At 37.3% G+C, this 8,879-nt stretch overlaps 1 long non-coding RNA gene across 1 annotated transcript in view; it reads left to right on the top strand.

Annotated features, from left to right (window-relative positions):
- The first annotated feature begins 1,362 nt into the window (after window positions 1–1,362).
- The window catches only part of LOC121012863 (uncharacterized), a 10,430-nt gene continuing 2,913 nt past the window's right edge, over window positions 1,363–8,879 (top strand). Inside the window, exon 1 of the long non-coding RNA XR_005782365.1 lies at window positions 1,363–1,574. This is a non-coding gene — a long non-coding RNA (uncharacterized LOC121012863). The remainder of the gene's footprint in view (window positions 1,575–8,879) is intronic.

The raw sequence follows: 8,879 nt of genomic DNA, 5'->3' as shown, positions 1-8,879 counted from the left end.
TGTGTGTGTGTGTGTGTGTGTGTGTGTGTGTGTGTGTGTGTTAAAGTCCTATCACCAAATCTAAAACTTTTTCAGTCTTCATTCTTTTTGAGTTTTATAAGTATCTGATGCTAGCGATATCCCATACTTTTTTTTTTTTTCAACGTTTATTTATTTTTGGGACAGAGAGAGACAGAGCATGAACGGGGGAGGGGCAGAGAGAGAGGGAGACACAGAATCGGAAACAAGCTCCAGGCTCTGAGCCATCAGCCCAGAGCCCGACGCGGGGCTCGAACTCACGGACCGCGAGATCGTGACCTGGCTGAAGTCGGACGCTTAACCGACTGAGCCACCCAGGCGCCCCAGATATCCCATACTTCTTAACATAACCTTCTTTTTCTTTCGTAAGATAAGTTTGTGTTTTATTTCTGGCTATTCTCTATGTCTTCTCTTCCTCCTTCCTCTCCTTTCTCCACACCCCAAAGTCTTGCCCTTCATTCATTTTACCATTAAATTCTGTTTCATGGAAATCACATCTGAATATTGCCTTAAATTATTTGTTAGAAACTTTATAAATCTCTAACTCTAATACTATTCTTTGTCCAGAGTTTTCCAAATATTTGCTGAACAAAATAATAATAAAATCACCAATTATTGGTGGCATCAATGTAAGCACTTAGTATATTGAATAAATATTATTAAAAATTTTTCATGCAGTATCCTCAGATATGTGATAAATATATGGTATATATAGTACTTATAAGTCTTGATACTATACCCACTGTATATGTACTTCTGGCAAAGATTACTGTATTTCACTATGTACTTGTGTATCTTATAATGCTATTATAAATACTATCATTTTGGGGAAAAGAGTTTATAGTTATGAATAATAATAAAAGTAAGACATGAATTATCAGCTCTTGAAAAAATGCCCTGCATCTTTACCATGTGGAAAGCCAATGTTTGTATTACTAGAATAGCAATTCTCAACTTTTTGGTCTCAAAAGCTGTTTGCACTCTTACAAATTATTGAGAACCCCCCCAAATTTTTGTTTATGTGATTTGTATCTATTAATAGCTTATTAGAAATTAATGCTGAGATATTTAGAAAATACTTGTTAATTCATATGGTAGGCAGTCTTTATGATGGCCCCCAGTGATTCTTACCTGGTGGTATTCATGCCCTTGTGTAATCCCCTCCCCTTGAGCATGTGCTGGATTAATTCATATTTTTATTTTATTTTTTTTTTGAAGGACACGGCCAAAATGATGGGATGCCACTTTCAAGATTCGGTTACAGAGAGACTGTGGCTCCTCTGTCTCTCTCTCTCTTTGAGGGAAGCCAGCTGCCATGTTGTGACTTTCCTGTGGAAAGACCGATATAGCAAGGAACTGATGTCTCTGATTGACAGCAGTGTGGAACTGGGTCCTGCTGACAGCCATGTAAGTGTGCTGAGCAGCTGATCCTGCCCCAGGCAGGCCTTAAGATGACTGCAGCTCTGTGGACACCTTGAATGTAGGTAACTTTGGGAGAGACCTTGAGCCAGAGGAACCCAAAGAAGCTGCACCTAGATTCCTGACACACAGAAATGGTGAGATAAGAAATAAATACTGTGAAGCCACTAAATTTTGGCATGACTTGTGATACAGCAGTATACAACTAATACAGTTTCTTTTAAAATAACAATAACAATCTTTTCATGAAAAATCACTATTTTTCAAAATAAAACACGTAGTGAGATGAGTGATATTGTTTATGTTTTTGCAAATCTCTCACATGTCTAATTTTATGGAAAACATCTGGCTTCTCAAATCTGCCTCTGAATTTAATCTGTTACAGTACACTATTTTGGTTGAAATACATGAGGAAATTTCAGCCTTAGACAGATATGTAGTTGTATAAGGAAGGAGTGTGTTAATACTCTTTGCTGATAAGTGTGGACAGTCTTCTTTGATCCTGTATCAGCATTCAATAGGTGGTGGTTTCCTAAGGGTTAGTTGCAACATAGAAATCATATACTCTGTTACATTTAAATTTATTGGTCTGTTGTGTGCTTTGACTGGATCTTTTATTAATGCATGATTTCGTAGCATCATGCATTGATCATTTGGATAATATTGGTCCTCTGATTTATGTAGACTTTCCATTGACATGTTTCATCATTCAACAATTTCCCGGTATTCCTCTATTCTCCCCTCTCCCCCCCAAAAAAACCCTCTTTGTTAATATTACCACTGCTCTTATCAGAAAAGTCTTTAAGTTTGGGGAAGCTATAGTATCATCTATTATTGCATAGCAAATTACTCAAACTTAGCAACTTAGAACAATAAATTTTAACTATTTCACAGTTTCTGTGGGTCAGGAATCCAGAGTGACTTAGCTGAGTGGTTCCAGTTCAGGGTCTTTCAAAAGGTTGCAATCAAGCTGTTGGCTGGGCTGCAGTCATTCCAAGGCTAAACTGAGAGACAGACTACTTCCAAACTGACTCATGTGCCATTTGGCAGGCTTCAGAGGATCCACTTCCAAGTTTACTCACATGGTTGCTTGCAAGCCTCAGTTCCTTGCCAAGTGAACCTTTCCATAGGCTGCTTGAGTGTTTTCAAGGTGTAGCAGTTGGCTTTCTTCTCCCAGGGCTACCTCACAACCTGACAGCTTGTCCTAGATGAGTGATGAGAGACAGAGAGAGAGAGAGAGAATATGAATATAAAAGAGCTCACCTAAGACAGAAGCATAGTCATTTTATAACCTAATCTCAATATGACAGCTCATCACTTCAGCCATATGCTCTTTAGTAGAAATGGCTGAGCCCACAATCAATGGTTGGGAAACTAAGCCCTGCCTCTTGAGGAGAACTGGATCAAAGAATATTGGGACATAGCTACATAACCACCACAAGTTGTCAAACTTATGGTGCCAGGTGTAAGTTTTCCCAAATTCTAATTTTTGTTCTAAATTTATCATTGGCATTAAACACTGTCACTTGTTTTCCTTGAAATGACAACCTTCTTTCATTTTTTAGAAAATACCCTGGCAAACACTCAATGCTATATAACCATGGTTTCTGTCAGGTGTTCTTTCAAGTGAAAATTATATTCCATGGAAAAAGTCACTAATTCAAGTCACAGGTCAGGACAAGTATACTATTAGTTTTTCCTTGAGGCAATCATGTATTTCAGTATGCAGCAGAAGGGCTTTACGCATACTTCCTGTTAACTCACACACAATATTAAAATGACATATATCCACGGGTCAATATTTAATAAAATTGATCATTTTTATTGCTTCATCCAAGATATTCTTAGGTAAAATTGCCTTTTTTTTTTTTTTTTTTTTTTGGACAGACTGTAGTGCTCAGGACTTCAAACTGGGAAAACCATTGTAGGAATAGGTAAATCTGGAAAAGCTTCATGGGGAAGGGTGTGTGTTGAGATTAGCTGGAATTACATTTCAATTGACAGAGAGGAAGAAAGGTGGGAAAGGCAAGTAGGCAAAACCAGTGGAGCTGGAATGAAATGGGCACGTTCTATTCAAGAGGAAAGAAAGGGAAGGCTATTTGGGAAAAAGCTGTGGATTAGATATGGGCACCTGTGGAGGGACCCAGCCTAACATCTCCACAAAATAGACTCCACCTGAAGGGGCAGTGTGAGGGAGGAAGGCTGCTAGAAGCCCATGGGCTTCTCAGAATGGTAAACCAGATAGAAGTGCAATAGGAGGTTACCAGTAGGGTTCCATATAGCACAGTCACCTTTGACTATTTGTGGTTCCCGAGGGCACCAAAGCTGGTCACAACCACATAGTTAAGTAAGAGCTTTCCGCCCCCACCCTCCAACCCCCAGCAAAACTGAACTAGGAAAGGAAAGTTTTAAATGGAATGAGATTAGTGTTTGGATTATTACCCCAGACTGGACTCTAGGTACTAAAACTTCATTTATTACATGAGAGCCAGCACAGAACTATAAAATCTACCTGGGGTTTCAAGATAGTGAAAGTGGAGCACAGACAGTTGTAACAGTGTAAATTTGAAGGACAGCTGGAGAAAGGAGATTGTTACTTTCAGCTTGCACACCACTGAGTTCTCCTGTAATAAAGTGGTTACAATAACTATTGAGCATTTATTTTTGCCAGGCTGAGGTTCAGCTGGGCACGTTTCCATGAATGGACAGGATGTATATATATTTAGGAGAATGGTGTTTTCAGAGTGATTGGAGCCAGGCTAACCTGTGTTCATGTCTCAGCTCTCCTACTTTAAAAAATGGGACACATTGTTAATCTCCTAGACTCTGGGTTTCCTCATCTATAAAATGGAGATAAATAATGCCTATAGTAAAATTAGGTTTCTAATTTAATAATATCCTAGTTTAAAAAACAACAACAACAACAAAACCCAGTGGACTAAAATACTCCATGATGTTACTTTTACTGAACTAAAGTTAATGGAGTATATTTAAAGGATCATTCAGTAGCTTGTTCCATTTACAACTGTACTAATAGTTCCATTTCGTGATACCAAGATTCTCTCAAGGGAGAAATTAAGAACACAAAATACTTGCTTTTAGTCCACAGAGTTGACTCTCTACCAACTCTGCCAACAGAGAGAAAAACAAAACAAAACAAAACAAAACAAAACAAAACAAAACAAAACAAAACCTTCTCTGCAAGAAGTATTAAACATAACTCAAAAAACCCAGGTATTTAAAAATAATTATGGCAAAAATAAAACAGGATAATATACATATATATATTCTCATGTTACCATCAAATTTATGGCAGAGGAACTGAGCCTGATTTGGGGGTTTAGATATATTTTGTTTCATATTTAAGAATAAGTATCTATTCTGGAAGTAATCTTTAAGGGATGGAATACTACTTAGAGATCATTTGCTTACAGATACTTAGAGGCATTAAGTGATTTTTCCCTTATCACCCAGCTGCTGAAGGGCACAAGTGGGATAAGAACCAAGACATTCTGACTCAAAAATGTACTGCTTTTTGGCATATTCTGCACTACTATCTACAAATCACTCCCATATCTTTATTTAAATAGAGCAGAACCTCTAGTGAGGAGCAGTCAGCACTTTGCTCTCATCTGTTGCATTTGCTTCATTTATTTCTTTAAAAGTTGCAGTGAAGCCCCATTTGATTTAAATCAGGTGACTTTTTTATTCAGTGAGATTAAGCTATATGTTCAAATGTTACTTTCTATTCTTTTGGAAGAGGAAAATTAAAATTAAGTGTAAATAGGGGGAAACAGCATTTGTTACATAAAAAACAAAGGCCTAAAATCCTCACTTCTTATGGAATTCATAAATATATAAACATGCCAACGGGAAAAATATTACCAAAGACAACCATAAAGGATTCATCCATTTATTTAACAGATATTTTCTTAATTTTTTCCATATATCCTGTACTCTGCTATGGTTTAGGAATAGAATTAACAAGTATTTGTTGACTTCATGTCATATTGCTAAGAAAAGGTTTATTGACAGTAATCCCATTTTGCAAAAATATGTATGTATATATACATATATCTGGAAGGATATAAAGTGGTTATCAATGGGTGGCCAGATGTGTTTATGTGAAACTTATACAACAATGGACATGGATTTCTTTTGTGATAAAGTTTTATTAAAATGTCTAAAACTTACAGACATAAAATTATTCAATTATTTCACCTATTGTCAAGGGTTTTTTGGTAATAAAAATAAATGTATTTTATTCTTTTCTTATCCAATGGAAGATGGGTTCCAACAGAAATGGATTCCTTCCTTTCTTTTATACCACTAAAATCCCACCTTCTCTATCCTGGCCCCAAGATACCACAGATACATAAACACGCACAGACAGACATGCACACAGAAACACAGACACACGGACACAAGACAGTCTCTCACACAATAGATACACATAAACACACCACACCACAGAAACACACACAGAGATACACAGTCTTACTAAAACTTACTTTTGTAGAAGTGAAAGAGTTTGGCAGAGATCTGAATGTTTTAGTCTTGGAAATAGCATTCATTATTCTCTAAATTGCTCAGTTCTTTTTTTTTTCATTTGCAACCCCTGAATGCAATATTTTTACATGCTTGCATATTATAAAATGTATAAATTCTTTTAGTGGAAACATAGCCTGTTTAAAGCAGAAATTAATTTTCCTTTGTGAAATTATATTAGAGGAATTTACTTCACAAACATTATTACCAGCTGACCTTTAAAGGTTTTAAAGAACTTAGGGGCGCCTGGGTGGCTTGGTCGGTTAAGCGTTGGACTTCAGCTCAGGTCATGATCTCACAGTCCGTGAGTTCAAGCCCCGCGTCGGGCTCTGTGCTGACAGCTCAGAGTCTGGAGCCTGTTTCAGATTCTGTGTCTCCCTCTCTCTCTGCCCCTCCCCTGTTCATGCTCTGTCTCTCTCTGTCTCAAAAAATAAATAAACGTTAAAAAAATTAAAAAAAAAAGAACTTAAAGGACTTACTTTTATTTTTATTATTTTTTTAGTTTTTGAGAGAGTGGGAGCATATGCAGGTGCATGGGGGGAGGAGGGGCAGAGGGACAGGGAAAGAGACATATGTAAAGAATAGTCATAGCAGTATTGTTTATGATAGCCCCAAACTGGAAACAATGCATAAATTCATTAACCCTAGAATGGATATATAAATACTGATACATTCATGTATTCGAACTCTATACAGTACTGAAAATAAATGAACTGTTGTCATATGTAACAATATGGGTGAAACTTCTGTAAATACCATTGAACAAAGGAAGCATGACACAACAGAATATACACACCATCAAGTTCTAAAGCAGGAAACTCTATTTTCTAGGATTACACACTTGGGTAGTGATATTCTCAAGCTAGGCAAGTGAAGATTGTTTAATAAAAGGTGTGGGAAGGGTTTGGGAAAAGCTATAAGGAATGGTACAGTGTCCTAGTCCAATAAGAGCAGGAGGCATAACTATCCTTAGATGGCAAGGGGTAAGCAGATTGAACGCAGAGGGAGAGAGTTGCATGAAGAGTTAAGTTTCACAGGAACAATGACCTTTGGTTGTTGTGATGTTTAATTTTGTATACCAACTGGACTGGGCCATGGTGTCCAGACATTTGTCAAACTTAGTCTAGATTTCTGTGAAGGTGTTTTAAAATATGTAATTAACATTTATTAAACACATTTTTTAGTACAGTTGACACACAATGTTACATTAGTTTCAGGTGTACAGCATAGTGATTCATCTTCTCTATGTTTTGTTATGTTCACCACAAGTGTAGTTACCATCCGTCACCATACAACACAATTATAATATCATTGACTATATTCCCTATGCTGTGCCTTTTACTCCCGTGACTTATTCATTCTAGATTAACATCTATATAAGTGCATTTTGAGTAAAGCAGATTACCTCCGTAATATGGGTAGGCCTCATCCAATCAGTTGAAGGCCTTAACGGGACAGACGGACTTCCCTCAAGCAAGAAGGAATTCTGCCAGCAGTCTTTGGGCTTGAACTGCAGCTCTTCCCCAGGTCTCCAGCCTGCTGACCTACCACACAGATTTTTGATTCACCAAACCTCCACAACTGTATGGGCCAATTCTTTAAAATAAATCTCTCTCTCTCTCTCCTTCTCCCTCATATATATGTATGTCATATATACATACATATATATGACATATATATATATATATATATATGACATTTATGTCAGTTCAGGATGTATAACACTGTTATATATATATAAACACACACACACACACACACACACACACACACACACACACACACACCCCATGTTGATTCTGTTTCTCTGCCTAACCCTGGTGAACACAGTTAGTAATAAAACCAACCCAGCTAGCCCTTGGGGAGACTCTCCAGGAGAGGAGGCAGGGGAGGAAAATATCCTATTTCATTCCACTCCATCTGATCTCCCTGTTGATAAATGCAAGTGGAAGCCAGAGGCCAATGGAGCTTGTTGATGCAGTTCATACAAGATAGCTTCCCTGTATATAGAGCAGGGTGGAGAAGTGAGAAGAGTGGGCCTGAGCAGGCAAAGAAAGAGTTAAACTTTATAAGGAAAAGCTGGGAAACTGTTACCATAAAATTCAGATTGGTGGTCACCTGTAGAAGTGTGAGAAAGTATCTAGAAGGGATGCATAGGTTGGGGTATTTCCTCACCTGAATGATGGTTAAAAGGGTATTTGTTTTATAATTATTCATTAATCATGTGCTGTTGTATATTTCATAATTTACAATAATAAAAACTTGTATAATGCTTGAGTTTTAAGTCCTAACCATTTTCCAGGTAAGCAAGTTTGCAGCATTTAAAATGGTCTGTTGAAAACACTAGAGATTTGCTATAGATAAGCATACAAGTCCTGACAAGTGAAGTAATTAAATAACTAAGAACTAAAAGATATTTTCTTTAAAAAAAAAAGTTGCTTTGAGCCAAATGGGGAAGAAAAAATAGTAACTAGAGACTCAGACATGTTTAAATACTGACAGTATTGAATAGCAGAGAGGTAAATGTCAAAGACACCAGAGAAGAAAGGGGAAACAGATGGAGTGCAGTTCCTCCAGGGTCAAAAGGGGAAGCACACACAGCACTACCAGAGGCTGGTATACCAGCCTTAAATAAGATGAGGGAATCTATTGCACGGTAACTGAAGGGCAAAGAAAAGGATGTATGTGGTGACATGTAAATTTGTTGGCTTAGTAGTGGGAAGCTGAGGGTAGTTCCCCATCTGATGCTTCCTTTGTCTTGTCTTGTCTTGTCTTGTCTTTTTTCTTTTCTTTTCTTTTCTTTTCTTTTCTTTTCTTTTCTTTTCTTTTCTTTTCTTTTCTTTTCTTTTCCTTTCCCTTTCCCTTTCTTCTCCTCTCCTCTCCTCTCCTCTCCT

This window comes from Herpailurus yagouaroundi, unplaced genomic scaffold (genome assembly GCF_014898765.1).
Source record: "Herpailurus yagouaroundi ecotype Mexico unplaced genomic scaffold, PumYag 29, whole genome shotgun sequence".
NCBI lineage: Eukaryota > Metazoa > Chordata > Mammalia > Carnivora > Felidae > Herpailurus > Herpailurus yagouaroundi.
This window is presented reverse-complemented; position numbering and strand designations above follow the sequence as displayed.